Genomic DNA, 23,904 nt, shown 5'->3' with positions numbered 1-23,904 from the left:
AATACTTCAATATGTATTGAAAAGGTCTCTTCTTCCAAAGAGTTCAAGGTAGTCTTTGTTCAGGCGTTTCATTCCTCTGTGCGGTTTTCTTCATCCATAAAGCGTTTGTAAATATTTTTACAAGACGAATAGTGTCTGGAAAGTATATTAATTATTTCTGAATACACGTATTCATTCAGAAATAATATATGTGCTTTACACATATTCATACAGCGTCTCTCAGAAAAGCGGAAGTGACCACGTCTCCCATTGGAAGCCCGATCTCGCGGGATCTCGGGCGTTCCACAGGGCGGCTGCGGAGTACGGGGACGAGAAACAGCTGCGTGCAGCGCGTGGCAGCGGCCCCGTTTTCCAGGCTTGTCCGTAAAGAGTTTGGCTTTTGCCACCTGTCTAGCAACCCGCAACGCCTCGCACCAGCCGCCTCGCTTCAGGAGGCCTACCAAGTGTGGGAACGGGCTCTGCCCCAAAGGCTTTGAGTGACTCCTCAAACCGGAGTCGGCGAGTGAACTGCGCGTTTGCGGCCGGAAATCCATAGCCTTCACGGAGGCCGAAGGGGCAGCGCCGCGGACTTCTGGTGAGGAACCCCTGGGCCCCAAGCCGATGTCTGCCAGGTCCAAGGCAACAGCAACCCAAACTATTATCCTTGGGGCCAGCTGTTTTTCCCGGTGGCTGTGAGGGGTCTAGAATTCTTTCCAGGAGACTGTGGCTGTCGGCCCCTGAGGAGCAGCCTCAGGACATTGCTCTCTTTCTGACTCAGCCCAAGGCCGGCAGCCTGTGATGGGAGAGCTGGCCCCCTCACCTAAGCCCTTGTCAGGAAATGTTTTCTTTTGAATACCCTGGGGGACGCCCGAGGGCTGTGGCCAGGACTGCTGCTGGGGCCGGGGCCTGGGCCGGGTGGATGGAGTGTTGAGTCTCCCAGGAAGGCAAATAGGACGCACGTGGAGCCTGCAGAGTGTGCTCTGTGGCTTGGCTGTAGTATCTTTATCAGGTACTTAATTATTAGTAATAAAATTTGTGGGAGAAATAAGGATGACCTTATAAAGTTAGATAAGATCAAGAGTTGTAGGATGGAAACAAGAAAACAGAAGATATTAAGAAGTAAGATTATAAAAGATGTTTCAGAACAGTTCTCAGTCTCATGACAAACTAAGCTAATACATCTTAGCTCTGCCTCTACATTACATTACTCTAGTCAAGCTTAAAAGAAATAATGGGCAATTCACGGGAGCTAGAAATAAAAAACAAACTCAGAGCCAGAAAGCCCAGTGTGTTACTTGGTACTGTGACAGACCAAGATGGCCCCTGTGGTCTACCTAAAGGGTAAAGTCCAGGGACTAGGGATTTAACACTAAAGAATGTGGTCCTGGCTAACAAGAGTTGGGGAGTTGCAACTGAAACCCTAGTGTAAAGCCGGAACCATAAAGGGCTTTGCACTTTTAAAAGGCCCCTAGAAAAACTCCTCAGTGGAACAGAGAAATAAGGGTTTGGAGTTGAGGATGAGGAGAAAATAATTCTTCTGTAAATAATCGAAACCCCAAGCATTATCCACAAATAAAGCCCACATTCACACTACTTACGTTGTATGGCAGTTTCAAGCTGAGAAATTAGCATTCTTTCCTTGACCAGTGAAACTCCCGAGATTAATAGCTGAATTAAATACAAAATGGAAACGTTTCTACAACTCAGAGTCGCAAGACTCGTAGAAAAGGTAATATGGATTAAGATGAGTTCATAACAACAACAAAATACAAGCCACACAAGGAAACAATTTACTGTAAAGTAGATTCAGTAGAAACACAAATAGGAAGATTACCACCTCAAAGAACTTACAGAAATGTAAGAATTCGAAGAGATTTGGAAATAAAATCCAAGAGAGAAAGACAGGATGGAAACTACAGTGAGGTAATAGGATCTATATATCTATATCTGTATATTTATATCTATATAAAGAACTGGCAGATTTGATAAAGAACCACATAGAACTTCTAGAAATAGTTTTTGAAATTTAAGTTAAAATACACCCTCAAAAATAATTATATAGCAGATCAGACAAAACTAGGACAAGAATTAAGAGAACTGAAAATAAGTTTGAGGAGCTTACCAGAATGCACAGAAAGAGAGAAAAAGGATAGATTGAGATACAAAGGATACAAGAAAAGATTGAGAAGAATTAATGGCAGGAAGGAAATATTTGAAAAACTGGCTGAGAATTTTCCACTGTTAAAGAAAGTCATCAGATTGAGGAAGTACACTGAGTCTCAAGCAGGATTTTTAATATGTATATTAGATATATAATATGTATAAATCATATGTATATATAACATCCATCACCAAGAACAGTAAGCATCTTAAACTGAGCAGAGACAGGTTACCTACAAAAGAACAATTATACTCAGTTTGGAACACTCATAAGCAGCAAAAGAAGCCGAAAGAAAATGGAGTAATATCTCCAAATGTTTAAAATTCTGTGCACAGCTGAACTTATATAGGAATAGTGCAGCAATAGAGACATTTTCAGATAAAGTCTAAGAGATTTGACCACTAACAGGCTGTCACTGAAATAACTGATAAAACATCTGATTCAGGAAAAATAGAGAAAAAGCAACAAGATACAAGAAGCATGTGAGTCGATAGAAAGATACATTGATAAAAATAACAATAGTGATGGGTAATTTTGTGAAGCTTAAAAAGACATTGAAACCAAGTATATATACTAGAAAAAAAATGTAATAACGTGTCTAGTGGTAAAGTTTTAAGTTTCTTATTCAGGAGAAAGGCAGAAAATAATGATTACAGTTAGATATTGTTAAAGGAAATGTGCAGATTAAAATTTAAACCTAAATATTGTGAGGAAAGGACTAAAACCATTTTTAAATAAGTCAAGAGTAAAATGACTACAGAAAATGTAATCACAGCAATTGAAGGTGGAAAGGAGACAAAAATCAAGCAAAGAAAAAGTTTGGTAAATTAAAAACAAAAAATGATAGTACAAACAAATGCAAAATAATAGTAATTACAATAAAAAATAAATAGATTAAATTCTCTCATTACAAGACATTTTCACATAGGCATCCTTTCTGAAATCTCAGGGCATAGACTGGACAAGAGCTCTACTTATGCTTAGGCAAACTCATGTTTGTAGAATGAGTTTATATTACTCAATTTGAGGAACACCATCCTAGTCACTCCAGGCTAGGGGTTTCATCTTTTACAAAGACCAGTGAAAATGGATTGATAATTACTCTTTTTAAACTATGTTAGTGAGTTTGGTTTTGTAAACCAAAATTTGTATCTTTTTAAACAATAAGGCCACAAGTAATTGATTTCTTTATATGTTAAGGAAGAGATATTGGAAGTAGATAGTTACAACCTATATTTGCAGTAAAGATTTGGAGGCACAGATGAAGTAAGTAGTGCCTGTTATATTATGAGGCTGAATTAAGGCCTGTGTGTGTGTGTGTGTGTGTGCGCGCGCGTGTGCGTGTGCGCGCACACACACACACACGCACACTGAACTATCTTGAATAAAAGCCTTTAAGAATATTCAGTAGAATGAACTTAACATGTACTGTTCCCATCATACACATTTATTTTTCTTTTCTAAGATACTTGAATTTAAAACTTGAATTTAGAATTTTACAGGTTCAGTAATATCTCAGGTATTTATTACTTAGGAAATTCCAAGCAGTTTGGGCTCATTTTCCTACTAAATAAATTTTCCCTCATTGAGTATCTAGGTCTGAGCTATGTTCTGTTATTAACAAAATTTGTCGTGAGCTTACTTTTCTTTTTCTTCAAATAATACAACCTTACACCAAGGTCAGATCATGCTAGATTGTTTAAAATATTATGCAAATGTAACTTTCTTCTTTTTCACTTGAAAAATTTTCTTTTCTCTCTCTGGTATCTGATGTGATATCCTTAGATGTAGATCCTAAAAAGCCCTGGAGAACTAGGGCTTTACCCATAGTCCTTTTCAGCTTTCCACTACAAATATTCTCTCTTACTGTGAGCTGAGATTATACGGACTTCAAAAGGGATTTTGCTTGAAGTTTATTTTAACTTTGAGAAACACAGTCTTATTTAGAATATTGTGCAAAATTTGCTCCTTTAATTCAGAGGTTGCAGTTCGATCAACAAAATGTATATTACACAATTTTCTCTTGCTACCACAAACATTTTCTTTGTGGTTATGCAAGTGTGACTTTATATTTTCTTAATGAGATGGAGGAAGGAACTAATGTTTACTGAACATTGGTTATTTTACCAGACTATAACAGGCATATTACATAAACACTTTAATGTAACAGTTTCAATTCCATGAGTTAGTTTTAATTTTCCCCATAGTCTAGAGGAGGAAAACAAGTATTTGCTGAAGTCACAATGTTTTTGTCTTCCACATCCTAGTCTAAAAGGTATGACATTGATTTCATTTGTGGAATATTCTGGATAAAATTGTTTTTTCTTTTCTTGCCATAAGTGCCTTACGGGTGCTTGACTTTAAAGGCAAAGAGTTTATTTTTATAAGGCATCGGTAGTTTAGAATATTTTCATATTTCTATATCCTGTTCTACTTTCTATAAACATTTAGTTTTGTACATGACATTTTCTATTTTGAGATAGTTTGCCCTGTAATGACTTCTTGTAAGACCTTAAAATTGTATTTATTTATTTACTTTTTAATAAATTTATTTTATTTTTTGTTTGAGTTGGGTCTTCGTTGTTGTGCGTGGGCTTTCTTGCGGTGAGCAGGGGCTACTCTTCTTGCAGTGTGCGTGCTTCTCATTGCGGTGGCTTCTCATTTCGGAGCATGGGCTCTAGAGTGCAGGCTCAGTAGTTGTGGCACATGGGCTTAGTAGCTCTGTGGCATGTGGGATCTTCCCGGACCAGGGCTTGAACCCGGGTCCCCTGCATTGGCAGGCGGATTCTTAACTACTGTGCCACCAGGGAAGTCCCTAAAATAGTATTTTAAATAGTTACAACTATGTATTGTTTTAGAGAACATAAATGTAAACTCCATAAATGTAGACTCCATTTGTTGGTGTGTGTGTGTATGTATAAAATTTGGGCAAAGTTGTCATACAAAAGACTGCAAGAATTTTTAAAAAAAATAAATTTATTTATGACTGCAAGAATTTAAACTGTACAGTTTGATAAGTTCTGGCATATAAACATATCTGTGAAACCATAGTCACAATCAAGATAGAGAACATAGAACATATACATACCCCCGACCCCAGTTTTCTCCTATATCTCTGTAATATCTTCCTTCAATCCCCTCTCTTCTTTCCTCTCCAGGAAAAAACTGACCTGCTTTCTGTCATCACAGATTAGTTTCCATTTTCTAGAGTTTATGTGAATGGATTATACAGCATGTACTTATTTTGGGGTTAGAGGGATAGCTTCTAGATTCTTTCATAAAACATAATTATTTTGAGATTAATTCATGCTGTAGTATGTATCAATAGTGTATTCCTTTTTACTGCTGAGTAATATTCCATTATATAAATATACTACAGTTTATCTACTTATCTGTTGTTAACTGACATTTGGTTTGTTTCCAGTTTTGGGCTATTACTAATGGAATTCCTATAGCTGTTCATGTACAAGGTTTTGTATGGACATATGTTTTCTCTTGATCAAGTATCTAGGAGTGGAATGGCTGGATCATATGGTATGTGTATCTTGAACTTTTTAAGAAACTATCAAAGTGGTTTCCAAAGTAGTTGTGCCATTTTACTTTCTTACCAGAAGTGTATGAAAATTCTAGTTTTTCAACATCATTGCTAAACTTGGTATGTTGTGTCTTTTTCATTTTACCCATTCTATTAGGCATGTAGTGATATCTAATTGTGGTTTTAGTTGGGATTCCCCTCATGGCATGTTGAGCATCTTTTCATGTGTTTATTACCATCTACACATCTTACTTAATGAACCATCTGTTCAAATCATTTGCCCATTTTTTATTGGGTTGTTTGACTTCTTACTGATTTTTGATATTCTTTATTTATTCTGGATACAAGTCCTTTATCAAATGGACGCTTTGCATATTTTCTCCAAGCCAGTGGAAGTCTTTTGAAGTGTGGGCCTTTTTAATTTTGATGAAGAATAATTTATCTTGAAATCAAGTAGATATTACCACAATTTTGTTCTTTTTACTCAAAGCTATCTTGGCTCCTCTAGTTCTTTTGCATTTTCATATGAACTTTTGAGTCAATTTGGTGATTTCTACAAGAAGGCATACTGGGATTGTGTTGAATATATAGATCACCTTGGGGAGAATTGACATTTTAATAACATTGAGTGTTTTGAGTGACAAACCTGGCTTATGAACCTTTATTTTTCAGACACTCTTTAATTTCTCACAGCAAATGTTTCATAGTTTTCAAGTGTACACATCTTTCATATTTTTGTCAGATTTCCCCCTAAGTAGTTAATATTTTTGATCCTTTTAAAATTATTTTATTAAATTTCAATTTCTGATTATTTATTGCAAGTTTGTAGAGATACAATTGATTTTGTGTATTGATTCTGTATCCTATTACGTTATTACACTTCCTTGTTAATTCTAGTAGCCTTTTTGTAGATTCCGTTGGGTTTTCTCCACAGATGATCTTGTTCTCTGTGAATAGACAGTTTTGCTTCTTCCTTTCAGATCTGGAGGCCCTTTCTTTCTTCCCCCCCACTCTTTTTTTGCTTGATTACACTGGCTAAAATTCCCAGTACATTGCTGAATGGTAGTGTCTTGTTCCCGATCTTAGGAAGAAAATATTCAGTGTTTCACCATTATGTTGTTACCTGTAGATGTCCTTTATCACTTTGAGGAGGTTTCTTCTAATCCTAATTTCTTGAATAGTTTTTATTAGAAATGCATGTTGACATTTGCCAAATATTTTTTTCTGCTTCCGTTGAGATAATCATGTTTTTTTCTTTTTTAGTTTGTTAATATATGATTTTGGTTGATTTTGGAATGTTAAACCACTACTGCATTTCTAGGATAAATCTCACTTAATATATTATCCTTTATATATATGTTTGGTTTTGATTTGACAAACTTTTACTTAAAATTTTTGCATGTATATTCGTGAGGGCTCTTAGTCTATAGTTTCCTTTTTTATTGTGATGTTTTTGTCTGGTTTGGATATTAGGACAGTGCTGATTTCAAGGGATGAGTACAAAAAAAATTATTCTTTAGTTTTCTGGAAGTGTTTGTATAGGATTATCTTTGTCTTAAATATTTGGTAGAATTAACCAGTTATGCCATCTGTTCCTGCTCAGATGTTCTCTTATTATCCTTTTAATATCTAGAATCTAGAGTGATACTGATCTTCTCAAAGAATCAGCATTTAATTTCAGTAATTTTCTGTGTTGTTTTTACTTTTCTATTTAATTGATTCCCTTTTTGATCTTTATTATTTCTTTTCTCCTGCTTATTGAGTTTAATCTTGTCTTCCTTTTGTAGATTCTTAAGGTAGTATCTGAAGTCATTTATTTCTTGTTTTCTAATATTGGCATTTAGTGCTATAAATTTTCCTCCTAAGTACTGTGTTGATGACATCCTACAAATTATGATATGTTTTCATTTTCATTTGGGTTAAAATATTAAAAAAATTCTCTGTTTAAGTGTTCTTTGACCAATGAGTTATTTAGAAGTGTATTAATTTTTTGCAAAATATTTGGAGATCTTCCAGGTATCTTTCTATTATTGATTTCTAATTAAATTCCATTGCAGGCAGAGATCATATGTTGTATGACATGAATACTTTTAAATTTTAAGACTTATTTTATGGCGCAGAATATTGTCTAATTGATAAATCCCCATGTGCACTTGCAAATAATGTGAATTCTGCTATTGTTAGGCAGAGTGTTCATGTTGGTTGATAGCATCATTTAAGTCCACTATATTATCACTGATTTTCTGTCTGCTTCTAATGATTTTGAAGGAAGGGGCATAGACATCTCTAATTCTATTTGTAGACTTGTTTGTTTCTCCTTGCTCTTCTATTAGATTTGTTTCATATACCTATATATTTAGGTATCAGGTATATAAATATTTAGTATTATGTCTTGATTAGTTGACCCTTTTATCATTATGAAATGATGTTTAGTTATATAATGATATTCTCTGCAGCAGTGTGGGTGAATCTTAACAGCAGTGATACGTAAAAGAAACCAGACATAAAAGGCTACATACTCTGTGTACTGATTTACGTCACATTCTGAAAATGGTAAAATTATAGGGATTTTAACCAGATAATTGGTTGCCAGATGTTAAGGATGAGGTTAGGGCATTGACTGCAAAGAACCATGAGGGAAATTTTTGAGGCAATCAGAATGCTCTATATTTGGATTCTGGTGGTGACAGTTACACTACACTGTATACATTTATCAAAACTTATTGACTTGTACACTAACAAGTAATACATTTTTCCTCATCTTTATCCTTGAGAAGCTCACAGCTTATTAATGTTTCAAAGAAAGAGTTCAGACACTTTGGTGTACTTTTTATACTTCAGTAAGCTTGACAAAATAAATATCAAGAAGATACAATCACTTTTTCTTCTCATTTGTTCCAGTATAAACACAAATATTCACTTCAGTTTCCTAAGTAATTTCCTGACGAACAGTCAGTGGACTGCGTGACATATACAGTCGTGTACTCTCATGTAGAGATGCAGCTTTGGGAGAAAGTTTGAGCATGTGAGACCAAGGTCAAGATGAACTTCCAAAGTGCAGAAAACACCAAAAATGCCACACCTTGAATATCTCATATCCGAAAGCCCCACTGAGGGGATAGTGCCACAAAGACAAGCACAGGACACAGTCCTCATTCTAACTGGAAGAAAGGCTGGACGTCTAGCAGTGTCTTGGCTCTTTCTCTGACAAACCTCATTTCCTGGAGCAAGAAAGTCTCCGTGTCTCAGGGTTTTTCCTTGTTGGTTTCCAGAAGGGATATATTACACTCTTTCCACAAGTCATCTTGAGTTAGGAGAGTAGCTCTGCCTTACATATGCACTTCCAGTCATACTTATAAGTTCATATCCCTGTAGAATGCAATAAATAAGCAAGCAGTTGTGTTTGTGATTAGCCTGAATTGTTAAGAAATGTTTCCATATACTTTGTTGAATTTCCCGCTTTGCAAATGTCCCCCAAAGTGGTACAGAATATATGATCTATTTTTTTTAGCTCTCTGAAGAAACTCAGTAGGTCCCAAGCAAGCCTTTATAATCTTACTCTCAAATATAATTAGCTCAATTCAACGATTATTTATTGAGCCTTTATGATGTTCCATACAGTAGGAATGAAAGAACAGGAGTTCAGAAGTTGAAAGACTTGGCCCCTATCCTCAAGAAGCTCAGAGTTATTAATATGCATGAAAGGAAATTGTGAGACACTTTCATGTACTTTGTATGGATATGATTATACATGTGAGAGTTTCTTGTTTTGCCTCTATCCCTTTGCCTTCTCTTGTTTTTACAGATAAGGGAATAGAGTTTCTTACATTCCATCATTGATTCCTTTCCTTAACTTTTCCAAATTTTGTTTACGTTTTTCAATAAAATATCCATTAACTATTTCTGGAATGGCCAGTGTTCATTAAAGGAGAGCCTTATTCTATGTCCTCACATTTCCATTGAGGGAAAGTAATTTCTGATCCAGTCCCCACAGGTGGAAGAACTGGAACGAATACTTTCAAATGATCTATCCACTCATTTAATCTTTTTCCCCCTTAGAAATATGAGTAACTGCTCAGGTTAAATTGGCAAGACCTTGGTATCTTTTGGGTGATGTATCATAATGGGTAGAATTAGTCCATTGAAAGGCAGTATAGGGTGGGGGCAAGTTCATCCCTTATCTGTGGCTTTATAAGATCTAGTTGCACTCAGGTGAAGCAAGAACTTGTGCTTCAATAAACTATGTTGTAAGTCTTCTAGATCTGGGTCCTCTATATTGGAAGTGAACCATACTCCAGAATCTCTTCTAGAAACTGAAAAAGTATGTCAGATCATACTTGTTTGGTAGCCTGTTATCTTCAATTTAAGACATGAGAGTGCATTCATCAAAGGAGGTACATTCACCGATTTAGCTCTAGGAGGGGGCTTTGTGTTTTGGGAGTAATTGCCCCACCATTAATAAAATAAGTATGTTAATCTTTATTTGATTTTTTGTTACTTTTATCTTTATTTGATTTATTTAGTAAACTTCTATTGAGCATCTGCTATGTGCTAAGTGGTGAAATTACAGTGGTGAATGAGACAGGTTTTCTAAAATGGCTTAAAAAAGGAAAAAGTGAAGAAAATGTAAAATATTGAAAATAAAAGGGAGCTATGTGACAGAGAGTGGCTGGGGAGCTCTTTAAATTGCATAGATAGAAAAGCTCTCTTTGAAAAATGACATTAGCTGCTTAAGATGCATCTTAGTGTGAGGAAACAACTACATATGGGGGAAACACATGTGGGAAGATCTAGAGGAAGAGTGTCACTGGTGGAGAAAACAGACTCTATCAAAACTCATGAGCTTTAATACAATAGAAGGATAGAAAAAACCAAGGATGACTAGAGAGCATTTAGCTGAGGGAAAAAGATAAATGACACCCCATAAAATAATTGGTAGTATCACCACTGACTCTCTTTTTTGTCCCCTTCTTTACTTCATCCTTACTCATTTCCTGTCAATACTTCCAGCTACTCTTTCTTCTGAGCCTTAGTTTCTTCACGTAATATTCTAGAATGCTCTGATACAACTTTTTCTTTTTTTTTCAGAATATAACAACTTCACGTGAATTCGCAGTGAGTAATATTTTTCTTTTCTGAAAGATTCTAACTGGAATACAAAAGTGTGTATTTTTTGAAGTCTTTTTTTGGAAGCCTTTACTTATATTCATCTGTATCACTGAATCCAAAATTATCTCTGATATTTGAATACAAAATATTCTCTGTTTTAAATTGTTTTTCACAAGGAACCTTTAAAATAGTTACACATTAAAAAAATGTATAGGCTATTTTATGAAACTTTTGCTCTTTGTATTTTCTGTTTCATATACTTAGTGTTTTTGGCTTTTTTTCTTTTTTGTGTCTGTAGGTTTTTCTGGATTTTATTTGCGTTCTACCAATAGTTATTCTTCTCAGCATTCTATTATACAATTATAGTAAGTGACCCTTAACATACTCATAACATTTACAGAATAAATGGTTCTTTATCCAATGATTTCTCAGAAAAAACTAATCCTTGGGTGTGGAAGTGGGATTCCTCAGCTAAATGCATGTTTGACATAGCCAGGTACCTGAATAGACAGTTGTTCCACTACTGAAAGTTGTCTGAGTGGAATGCCTAAGCATTCATGGTGGTCTTAAAAGAAAGTAAGAGGCATCTGACAGGATCCTCCAAGCAGTTCAGCTATCTAATCGGACCATCTGAATTCCTTAGTGAAAGATAAGAAAAAACCCTGCCTACCCATTAGGGCAGTCACTCAATTGTAATAAAGCAGATGTTTAAACAAGGTACGCATAGCTATGTCTGTCAGTCTGTCATGTAGTGAAGAGGTGGAGGTGCACCGGAGGAGGGGGTAGGAGGGACAGATGAGGGAGAGGAAGCAAAGAATCCTGCTGGACTTGAGTGTGTGAGCAATAGAGGCAATAGCTTAAAATAAGGTGGCAGCCCAAGACACTGTTGCAAGTCTGAAACAGTAGCTGCCATTTGCTGATTTTGAAAGATATCCAGAGAGAAAGACTGGGTCAGTGCTAGTGAACCATGACTGAGAGAGACAACATATTTTACACTCCCTGTCTTTCACATACCTTATTTTTGTGAGCACTAGGAGCATTTGGCCAGGATATATAAGTTTTTGTGGTGCATATTGAGACAATACTTTTCCTAAGGAGCTATTTTTGTTTATTTGTTTGGCTGTGATGTAATGGAAAGTATGTGTTTTATGTTTGGTACTGGACATATCATTCGGTCTCTCTGAGGTCTGATTTCCTCAGCTGTAAAATGATGACGGTAATACTTTGAAGAACTAGAAATTATGTGTGTAAAATGCATGACAGATAGAGCCATCATTAGTTTTGATGGTGTTTTCTCTTGGTAGTTGTTGAGATTGTTGTTGGGATGACCTACTTTGTGGTTAGTGTGGGACTCCAAAGAGAGAACTCTTCATGACAATTTAATAGGAATACCTAAAAACCTGAAAATGGACTCAACCCAATGTGTTTGGAAGAAAAGACTGTAACTATGGAACAACTGGAGTGTCTGCTAAGGGATATTTGCATTTAGGGATATCTAAGCAATGTGCTAGACTGCCTCACAGTCCATTTTACCAGAGGGATGCTCTGGGAGGAGTTAACATACAGACTCACGTGGGTGCACACATAAATGTTTTGTAAGTTGATGGATGTCCATGGGGAGGGGGCTACATCTGGCTTTGTGCAGGCATCTGTTCCATGCAAACTACTTACCTGCTTATGGGAAAATATAAATCTTAGAATAATAGGACAACTTTCAGGTATATTGCTATATTCAAAATCAAGGCTTCAAAATCTTACAGTACAGCCCTAGAGAATCCATAGATGGGCTTGAGAGGGTCCTTGGAACCCATGAACACTGAAATTGTTTGTGTGCATTTTCCTGGGCTGAATTTTCATAGTTTCTATTTTCAGAAAGTTTCCTGGTCATAAGAAAGTTAAGAATTTCTGTACTGTGGTATCAAATAAGATAAGATAAAGAAAACTGACTGATCTTAAAAGATTTTGGATATCTGATATTTAGTGGACAGGTGGTCTGTTTCAACTGGAACTATTTATCCTTTGAGTTACCATCACCAGCAAGTGAATAGCAGTAAAACAGGTTGTAAAATATCAACTTGAAATATTCCCTACTGTTCCCATGTAGCTTTTGTTTTTTCAAGCTCTCTTCCTGTTTGGTTCCTCTTTGGTTTCTAAATTTTCTAAATTGAATTATAATCAGTTTTCAGGTACTGAGAGAAACTGATAAAGATGAGTTATATCAGAGAAAATAGAATAAAAAGATAGCTAGCTGGCTGAAAAGGACTATAGAGAGTTTTGTGGGAGTTGACAAAGAAATCTGTAACATTAGGCATAAAATAGTTTGAGGACTGATGGAATAAAGGCTGACTCACAGAAGTTCCTGCAAGACAAACTGTGTGCCAGTTCTTTACTTTGAAGAATCAAAAGCAGTAATTCCTACATTATGATTTTGGGGGAAATATCTCTTTAAGAATTCAGCACTGAGTGTAGAAACTTGAAAATTAAAAAAAGAAATTTGCATTGAGATAGAATTAGAGAACATATATTACATTTAAACCTGTTTTACACATATTATTTAATCTTCACAAGCACCCAATGATAAAAATACGCTTTCATCTCAACTTTAACGATGAGGAAATTGATAATTAGGTAGATTAGGCTACTTGACAGAAGTATGACCATAAATCATAAAGCCAGGAATCAAACTCAACTGATTCATTATGCTATTGACAAAGAAGGGACTGTAAAATCTCAAACTACATAAGTAGCTAGGGGATATAGTATAGCTCTGTTGATGATTAATAATGATAATGCCATTACTAAATATTATACTTGCTAATGAATAAAGTATTATTGCTGCAATAATAATACTGACTAGCACTAAGATGTCCAAAACAAGAATCATTCATGATTCTTTGCCTTTCTGCCTGTGTTTACAAATCATTCTCACCTCCCACAGTGGATGCTATATTATTTTAAATTCCCTTCATGTGTTTCAACATAGTATTGTTTAATTCTAAGCAGTTCTAACATTGTTTTTGTAAGATGCATTTGAAGACTTGTACTGGTAAGCTTCAATAAATTTGGGAGGTCATTGTAACCTTTCATTTTGGTCTGGGAGATATGTACTCTGAAGTCTGAGGGAGAGACTGGCATCACAATGGCAGAGTCATATACATAATGAAATAAAAAGGTAATGAAGTGTCATATTGCTCCATTAGAGAAAAAAGGAGAAACTATTACCTTTCATGATTGGTATATTACAAGGGAAATGGGCGTTTTTCTGATGTATTTTTTATGAAACCTAACTGCTGATTCAGAAGAATGTTTTGAGGTATAGTTAAATATGAGGAAAATAATACGTCTGCAAAACTCCAAGCAATAAAACATTGTTGAACACTGTAGTGAATATTTTTAATATTACTGACGTCTACTTAATTTATTCTTTTACTCACATATTTACTCAACAGACATTCAGTGACCACATACTATGTATTAGGACCTGTGTGTGACACCACAAATAATTTAAAAATGAAATAGAACACTACCAAATGTAAAATAGATAGCTAGTGGGAAGCAGCCACATAGCACAGGGAGATCAGCTCGGTGCTTTGTGTCCACCTAGAGGGGTGGGATAGGGAGGGTGGGAGGGAGACACAAGAGGGAGGACATATGGGGATGTATGTATATGTAGAGCTGATTCACTTTGTTATCCAGCAGAAACTAACACACCATTGTAAGGCAATTATACTCCAATAAAGATGTTAGAAAAAAATGAAATAGAGAAGAACTTTGAAAGAGCTTAAAGTTTCTCCCAATCACAGGAAAATAGGCTGTAAATGGGAACATATTTTTCTATGTAACATTGTGGAATTATGTGACTGCAGAATCAGAGTTGTTTAGCTGCTTCTGGGTTTCTGATAGAAACTGGGTGCATTCAAGAAGATGTGATGTCACCACAATGCTGAGATCCTAATCTATTGATATCTTAGTATGATGCTTCCACAACCTTCCAACAAATCATTATTTCTCTCTTCCTTTTCTTCGACCTAATGATAGTAGCATTTATGGTCAGGGTAAAACTAGGAGTGAAAAGTAGATATAGTATTTTGCTTAATTCATCCCTGATTTTTCAAGAATGCCTCCCCTCCTTTTTTTTTTTTTTTTTTGCTAAAATCAGTGAAGACATCTTAGTCAATTCACTTAACTTCTTTGAATTTTGAGACTTTTGACTATGCCCTCCTTTTTCAAATAGTTTTTCCTAGACTCTAATAAACATTCATTCTCCTAATTTTATTACCTTCTGGATCCTCTTCCTATTGTCCATTGTCTGAAAACTAATGTTTCCTTTATCTTTGCTTTATGTCAAGAGGTAGGGTAAATCTGGTCCTTGTTTTTCCAGCAAGGAGGGAAGCAGAAGTTTGAGTAGTCTTTTAAAGTACTAAAAACAATTATATTGTCGTTGAAGAAACGTTCAGCATGAATGTACGGTTGGCCCTCTGTATTCATGGGTTTCACATCTGTGGGTTTGACATCCAGGGATTCAGCCAACCAGAGATGGGTCTGGAATTGGTTGATTCCCCAGATGGAAGACAGGTAGATATGGAGGGCCAACTGTATTCATTATATCAATACTACACCCTTTCATATAAGGGACTTGAGCATCTGTGGATTTTGATATCTGCAAGGGATCCTGAAGTAATCCCTTGCAGATACCAACGGGTGACTATACTTTATAGCTACTCCAGCTTTCTTTTATTGGTGTTAGCATTGTGTATCTTTCTCCATCCTTTCACTTTTTATGTATATGTCTTTATATTTAAAGTGGATTTCTTGTAGAGAACATATAATTGGTTCTTATTTTTTGATCCAGTATGATAATGTGTCTTTTTTTTTTTGGAGTATTTAGATCATTGACATTTAAAGTTATTTATTGACATAGTTGGATTAATATCTGCCATATTTGTTACTGTTTTCTATGTATTACCCTTGTTCTTGGTTCCTGTTTTGTCTTAAACTAGTTTCTGCCTTTTTGGTTTTAATAAAACATTTTATGATTCCATTTTCTCTCCATTCTGAGCATATTCATTTAACTTTTTAAAAAACTTTTAAAGATGGTTGCCATAGAGTTTGCAATATACATTTATAATTAATCCAGGTCACTTCCAAGTAACAGTATACCACTTCAGGGTATTTCAGGTACCTTCTAATAATACAGTATTCCTAATTCCTCCTTCTCATCCCTTGAATCATTGGCTGTCATTCATTTCACTTATACATAAGCTATAATAGATACATTGCTGCTATTGAACAAATTATTACCTGTTAGATCAACTAAGTATGAAAAAATAAAAGTTAAAAAAATATTTAACTTATTCCTCCTCTAATGCTCTTCCTTTCTTTATGTAGATTTGATTTTCTGATCTATATCATTTTTCTTTTCTTTGAAAAACTTCTTTTCACATTCCTGTGAAGGCAGGTCTACTGGAAACTAATTCCCTCAGTATTTGTTTGAGGAAGTCTTTAGTTCTCTTTCTCTTTTGAGGGACAATTTTGCAGGATACAGAATTCTAGGTTTTTAATTTTAATTTCAACACAAATATTTCACTCCACTTTCTTTTTGCTTGCATGCATGCTTTCTGAGAATTTGTATATAATCCTTACTTATCTTTGCTCTTCTATATATGTAAGGTATCTTTTTCCTCTGGCTTCTTTCAAGATGTTTTTATCTTTGACTTTCTGCAGTTTGAATATGATATGTAAGTGTATGGTTGTTTTTGTTTTTGCTTTTGCTTTTTTTGCGTTAATCCTGTTTGGTGTTTTCTAAGCCTCTGGGATCTGTGGTTTAGTCTCTGACGTTAATTTAGGGAAATTCTCAGTCATTATTGTTTCAAATATTTCTTCTTTCTCTCTTCTCTTTCTGATATTCCCATTACACATGTTACGTCTTTTGTTGTTATTCCACAGTTTTGGATATTCTGTTCCTTTTTTTCCTCTTTGCTTTTCAGTTTCTATTGACATGTCTTCAAGCTCAGAGATTCTTTCCTCAGTCATGTCTAGTCTACTAATGAGCTTATCACAGGCATTCTTCATTTGTGTTACAGTGGTTTTGACCTCTAGCATTTCTTTTTTATTCTTTCTCAGAATTTCCATCTCTCTGCTTACGTTTCCTATCTGTTCTTGCATGTTGTCTACTTTTTTCAGAGTCCTTAGCATATTAATTATAGTTGTCTTAAATTCCTGGTGTGATAATCCCAACATCCCTGCCATTACGTGCATCTAGTTCTGATGCTTACTCTGTTTCTTCAAACTGTGTTTTTTGCCTTTTAGTATCTTGGCAATTTTTTTTGTTGTTGAAAGCCGGACATAATGCATTAGATGAAAGGAACTGTGGTAAATAGGCCTTTGGTAATGTGGTGGTAAGGTGTGGGAAGAGGGGGAAAGTTTTATAGTCCTATAATTAGGTCTCAGTCTTTTAGTAAGCGGTACCTCTGTGTTGTGATCTTCACAAGTGCTTTTCGTGCCTGCCGCCCCTTAGGTGGGACAGGATGGCTAAAGGAGTCTGGAGTTGCATATTTCCCTTCTCCTAGGTTGGTTATGCCCTGATATTACACCAGTAGTTTAGGTTCTGCTAAAATAGTTTCTCTTGAGGTCAGGCCTTGTTAAGAATAGAATGCTCTGATGTATTTCAAAATGGTTACTTTCCCCCTCCCCCTGCTGGAAGCAGAAGGGAATTTTTCTCTGACATTCACTGAGAACTTGGTAGAGCTCCTGGCGGTAGAACTCACAAAAGTGTTAGGCCCTTCTGGAGTTTTTAACTCTCAGACTTGTCCATGTTGAGACAACAACTGGCAGTTTGTCAGTTACAGTTCAGGTTTTTCTACTCTGTACTGCTTCCCAGGGAAGTTTCTATTCATAGGTTTCTGCTCTAGTAAGTTGTGATTTTCTGTTTCTGCCTGTCTGTCTCTCCAATTTTGGGGGAAGCAGTTTGCCCTATGGTCTCACTTCTCTAATGGATCTAAGAAGAGTTGCTGATTTTTCAGTTTGTTCAGATTTTTATTTGTTAGGGTGGAATAATGACTTCCAACCTCTTTACCTGACAGAATGAAAACTAGAAGTCTCCAAAAGTTTATATAATTATACATAGATTATTCACATCTAATGCTCTTTTGTGATGCTGATATTTCTAGTTTTACCAGACTTTAGCATTTTAGAGAATATGGCAAAGAATTCCCTGTGTTCCATGCAGAGGGAATAGCATGACTAGCACTGTCTGCATAATTAAGCCAACTCATATTTTCTGAATGCCTATATGTATCAGGCATGACTCTAGGTATTTTGACATATATTATCTCATTTAATTTCTGTGTAACTCTCCATTTTTACATGAGAAGGACATCGGTTGAGGGAAGTTATGCTAATGTTTTCTGTTAACTTATGCTGTTGGTGGATGACAGAGTGAGGTATGAACTTGGTCTTTCTGACTTACGTTATTCCCAATTGATAATCATTCTTCTCATCTGAGTATTTCTTTTTTTCTGATTTTTTAAATTTAATTTTATTTATTGTTTTATACAGAAGTTTCTTATTAGTTATCCATTATATACACATCAGTGTATACATGTCAATCCCAATCGCCCAATTCATTACACCACCACCCCGACCCACTGCTGTTTCCCCTCTTGGTGTCCATACGTTTTTTCTCTACTTCTGTGTCTCAATTTCTGCTCTGCAAACTGGTTCATCTGTACCATTTTCTAGGTTCCACATAAATACGTTAATATACGATATTTGTTTTTCTCTTTCTGACTTACTCTGTATGACAGTCTCTAGATGCATCCACGACTCTACAAATGACCCAGTTTCTTTCCTTTTTATGGCTGAGTAATATTCCATTGTATATATGTACCACAACTGTTCATCCATTCATCTGTCGATGGGCATTTAGGTTGCTTCCATGACCTGGATATTGTAAATGGTGCTGCAATGAACATTGGGGTGCATGTGTCTTTTTGAATTATGGTTTTCTCTGGGTATATGCCCAGTAGTGGGATTGCTGGGTCATATGGTAATTCTGTTCTTAGTTTTTTAAGGAACCTCCATACTGTTCTCCATAGTGGCTGTATCAATTTACATTCCCACCAACAGTGCAAGAGGGTTTCCTTTTCTCCACACCCTCTCCAGCATTTGTTGTTTGTAGATTTTCTGATGATGCCCATTCTCACTGGTGTGAGGTGATACCTCATTGTAGTTTTGATTTGCATTTCTCTAAAAATTAGTGATGTTGAGCAGCTTTTCACGTGCTTCTTGGCCATTTGTATGTTTTCTTTGGAGAAATGTCTATTTAGGTCTTCTGCCCATTTTTGGATTGGGTTTTTTGTTTTTTTAATATTGAACTGCATGAGCTGTTTATATATTTTGGAGATTAATCCTTTGATGATTTGTTTGCAAATATTTTCTGCCATTCTGAGGGTTGTCTTTTCTTCTTGTTTATGGTTTCCTTTGCTGTGCAAAAGCTTTTAAGTTTCATTAGGTCCCATTTGTTTATTTTTGTTTTTATTTCCATTACTGTAGGAGTTGGATCAAAAAAGATCTTGCTGTGATTTATGTCAAAGAGTGTTCTTCCTATGTTTTCTTCTAAGAGTTTTATAGTGCCTGGTCTTAGATTTTCGTCTCGAATCCATTTTGAGTTTATTTTTGTGTATGGTGTTAGGGAGTGTTCTAATTTCATTCTTTTACATGTAGCTATCCAGTTTTCCCAGCACCACTCATTGAAGAGACTGTCTTTTCTCCATTGTATATCTTTGCCTCATTTGTCATAGACTAGTTGACCATAGGTGCGTGGGTTTATCTTGGGGCTTTCTATCTTGTTCCATTGATCTATGTTTCTGTTTTTGTGCCAGTACCATATTGTCTTGATTACTGTAGCTTTGTATTATAGTCTGAAGTCAGCAAGTCTGATTCCTCCAGCTCCGTTTTTTTTCCCTCAAGACTGCTTTGGCTATTCGGGGGTCTTCTGTGTCTCCATACAAATTTTAAGATTTTTTGTCTAGTTCTGTAAAAAATGCCATTGGTAATTTGATAGGGATTGCATTGAATCTGTAGATTGCTTTGGGTAGTATAGTCATTTTCACAATATTGATTCTTCCAGTCCAAGAACATGGATATCTCTCCATCCATTGGTATCATCTTTAATTTGTTTCATCAGTGTCTTATACTTTTCGGCCTACAGGTCTTTTGTCTCTCTAGGTAGGTTTAGTCCTAGGTATTTTATTATTTTTGTTGCAAAGGTAAATGGGAGTGTTTCCTTAATTTCTCTTTCAGATTTTTCATCATTAGTGTATAGGAATGCAATAGATTTGTGTGCATTAATTTTGTAGCGTGCAACTTTAACAGATTCATTGATTAGGTCTAGTAGTTTTCTGGTGGAATCTTTAGGATTCTCTCTATATAGTATCATGTCATCCGTAAACAGTGACAGTTTTATTTCTTCTTTTCCAACTTGGATTCCTTTTATTACTTTTTCTTCTCTGATTGCTGTGGCTTGGACTTCCAAAACTATGTTGAATAATAGTGGTGAGAGTGGACATCCTTGTCTTGTTCCTGATCTTAGAGGAAGTGCTTTGAGATTTTCACCATTGAGAATGATGTTTGCTGTGGGTTTGTTGTATATGGCCTTTATTATGTTGAAGTAGGTTCCCTCTATGCCCGCTTTCTGGGGAGTTTTTATCATAAATCAGTGTTGAATTTTGTCAAAAGCTTTTTCTGCGTCTATTGACATGATCATATGGTTTTTATTCTTCAATTTGTTAATATGGTGTATCACATTGATTGATTTGCATATACTGAAGAATCGTTGCATCCCTGGGATAAATCCCACTTGATCATGGTGTATGATCCTTTTAATGTGTTGTTGGATTCTGTTGGCTAGTATTTTGTTGAGGATTTTTGCATCTATGTTCATAAGTTATATTGGTCTGTAATTTTCTTTTTTTGTAGTATCTTTGTCTGCTTTTGGTATCAGGGTGATGGTGGCCTCATAGAATGAATTTTGGAGTTTTCCTTCCTCTGTAATTTTTTGGAAGAGTTTGAGAAGGATGGGTGTTAGCTCTTCTCTAAATGTTTGATAGAATTCACCTGTGAAGCCATCTGGTCCTGGACTTTTGTTTGTTGGAAGATTGTTAATCACAGGTTCAATTTCATTACTTGTGATTGGTCTGTTTATACTTTCCATTTTTTCCTGGTTCAGTCTTGGAAGGTTATAACTTTCTAAGAGTTTGTCCATTTCTTCCAGGTTGTCCATTTTATTGCCATAGAGTTGCTTGTAGTAGTCTGTTAGGATGCTTTGTATTTCTGTGGTGTCTGTTGTAACTTCTCCTTTTTCAGTTCTAATTTTATTGATTTGAGTCCTGTCCCTCTTTGTCTTGATGTGTCTGGCTAATGGTTTATCAATTCTGTTTATCTTCTCAAAGAACCAGCCTTTAGTTTTATTGATCTTTGTTATTGTTTTGTTTCTATTTCATTTATTTCTGCTCTGATCTTTATGGTTTCTTTTCTTCTGCTAACTTTGGGTTTTGTTTGTTCTTCTTTCTCTAGTTCCTTTAGGTGTAATGTTAGATTGTTTATTTGAGATTTTTCTTGTTTCTTTAGGTAGGCTTGTGCAGCTATAATCTTCCCTCTTAGAACTGCTTTTGGTGCATCCCATAGGTTTTAGATCATCATGTTTTCATTGTCCTTTGTCTCTAGGTATTTTTTGATTTCCTCTTTGATTTCTTCAGTGATCTCTTGGTTATTTAGTACCATATTGTTTAGCCTCCATGTGTTTGTGTTTTTTACGTTTTTTTCCCTGTAATCAACTTCTAATCTCATAGCGTTGTGGTCAGAAAAGATGCTTGATATGATTTCAATTTTCTTAACTTTACTGAGGCTTGATTTGTAACACAAGATGTGATCTGTCCTGGAGAATGTTCTGTGTGCACTTGAGAAGAAAGTGCAATCTGCTGTTTTTGGATGGAATGTCCTATAAATATCAATTAAATCTATCTGGTCTTTTGTGCCATTTAAAGCTTGTGTTTCCTTATTAATTATCTGTTTGGATGATCTGTCCATTGGTGTAAGTGAGGTGTTAAAGTCTCCCGGTATTATTGTGTTACTGTCGATTTCCTCTTTTAGAGCTGTTAGCAGTTGCCTTATGTATTGAGGTGGTCCTATGTTGGGTGCATATATATTTATAATTGTTATATCTTCTTCTTGGATTGATCCCTTGATCATTATGTAGTGTCCTTCCTTGTCTCTTGTAACATTCTTTATTTTAAAGTCTATTTTATCTGATATGAGTATTGCTACTCCAGCTTTCTTTTGATTTCCATTTGCATGGAATATATTTTTCCATCCCCTCACTTTCAGTCTGTATGTGTCCCTAGGTCTGAAGTGGGTCTCTTATAGACAGCATATATGTGGGTCTTGTTTTGTATCCATTTAGCAAGCCTGTGTCTTTTGGTCGGAGCATTTAATCCATTCACATTTAAGGTAATTATTGATATGTATGTTCGTATGACCATTTTCTTAACTGTTTTGGGTTTGTTTTTGTAGGTCCTTTTCTTCTCTTGTGTTTCCCACTTAGAGAAGTTCCTTTAGCATTTTTTTTAGAGCTGGTTTGATGGTGCTGAACTCTCTTAGCTTTTGCTTGTCTGTAAAGCTTTTAATTTCTCCATGGAATCCAAAGGAGATTCTTGCTGGGTAGAGTAATCTTGGTTGTAGGTTCTTCCCTTTCAGCACTTTAAGTATATCATGCCACTCCCTTCTGGCTTGTAGAGTTTGTGCTGAGAAATCAGTTGTCAACCTTATGGGAGTTCCTTTGTATGTTATTTGTCGTTTTTCCCTTGCTGCTTTCAATAATTTTTCTTTGTTTTTAATTTTTGCCAATTTGATTACTGTGTTTCTCGGCATGTTTCTCCTTTGGTTTATCCTGTATGGGACTCTCTGTGCTTCCTGGCCTTGGGTGGCGATTTCCTTTCCCATGTTAGGGAAGTTTATGACTATAATCTCTTCAAATATTTTCTCAGGTCCTTTCTCTCTCTCTTCTCCTTCTAGGACCCCTATAATGCGAATGTTGTTGTGTTTAATGTTGTCCCAGAGGTCTCTTATGTTGTCTTCATCTTCATTTCTTTTCATTCTTTTTTCTTTATTCTGTTCCGCAGCAGTGAATTCCACCATTCTGTTTTCCAGGTCACTTATCCGTTCTTCTGCCTCAGTTATTCTGCTATTGATTCCTTGTAGTGTATTTTTCATTTCAGTTACTGTATGGTTCATCTCTGTTTGTTTTTTAATTTTTCTAGATCTTTGTTAAACATTTCTTGCATCTTCTCTATCTTTGCCTCCATTTTTTTCCTGAGGTTCTGGATCATCTTCACTATCATTATTCTGATTTCTTTTTCTGAAGATTGCCTATCTCCATTTCATTTAGTTATTTTTCTAGGGTTTTATCTTGTTCCTTCATCTGGTACATAGCCTTCTGCCTTTTCATCTTGTGTGTCTTTCTGCAAATGTGGTTTTTGTTCCACAGGCTGCAGGATTGTAGTTCTTCTTGCTTCTGCTGTCTGCCCTCCGGTGGATGAGGCTATCTAAGAGGCTTGTGTCAGTTTCCTGATGGGAGGGACTGGTGGTGGGTTGAGCTGGCTGTTGCTCTGGTGGGTAGAGCTCAGTAAAACTTTAATCTACTTCTCTGCTTTGGGTGTGGCTGAGTTCCCTCCCTGTTGGTTGTTTGGCCTGAGGCAACCCAATACTGGAGCCTACCTGGGCTCTTTGGTGGGTCTGATGACAGACTCTGGAAGGGCTCACGCCAAGGAGTACTTCCCAGAACTTCTGCTGCCAGTGTCCTTGTCCTCACGGTGAGGCACAGCCACGTCCCGCCTCTGCAGGAGACCCTCCAACACTGGCAGGTAGGTCTGGTTCAGCCTCCTATGGGGTCACTGCCCCTTCCCTTGGGTCCCAGTGCGCACAGTACTTGGTGTGTGCCCTCCAAGAGTGGAGTCTCTGTTTCCCCCAGTCCTTTCGAAGTCCTGCAATCAAATCCCACTAGCCTTCCAAGTCTGATTCTCTAGGAATTGCTCCTCCCATTGCCGGACCCCCAGGTTCAGAA

The 23,904-nt window shown here is 36.1% G+C and overlaps 1 pseudogene across 1 annotated transcript in view; it reads left to right on the top strand.

Annotated features, from left to right (window-relative positions):
• Positions 1–309: 309 nt before the first annotated feature.
• LOC307189360 (spermine synthase-like) overlaps positions 310–23,904 on the top strand; it is a 462,966-nt pseudogene continuing 439,371 nt past the window's right edge. Inside the window, exons 1-2 of the transcript XR_013831756.1 lie at positions 310–574; positions 10,764–10,790. The product of XR_013831756.1 is annotated as a spermine synthase-like (transcript). The remainder of the gene's footprint in view (positions 575–10,763; positions 10,791–23,904) is intronic.

This window comes from Stenella coeruleoalba (genome assembly GCF_951394435.1).
Source record: "Stenella coeruleoalba genome assembly, chromosome: 7".
Lineage (NCBI taxonomy): Eukaryota > Metazoa > Chordata > Mammalia > Artiodactyla > Delphinidae > Stenella > Stenella coeruleoalba.
This window is presented reverse-complemented; position numbering and strand designations above follow the sequence as displayed.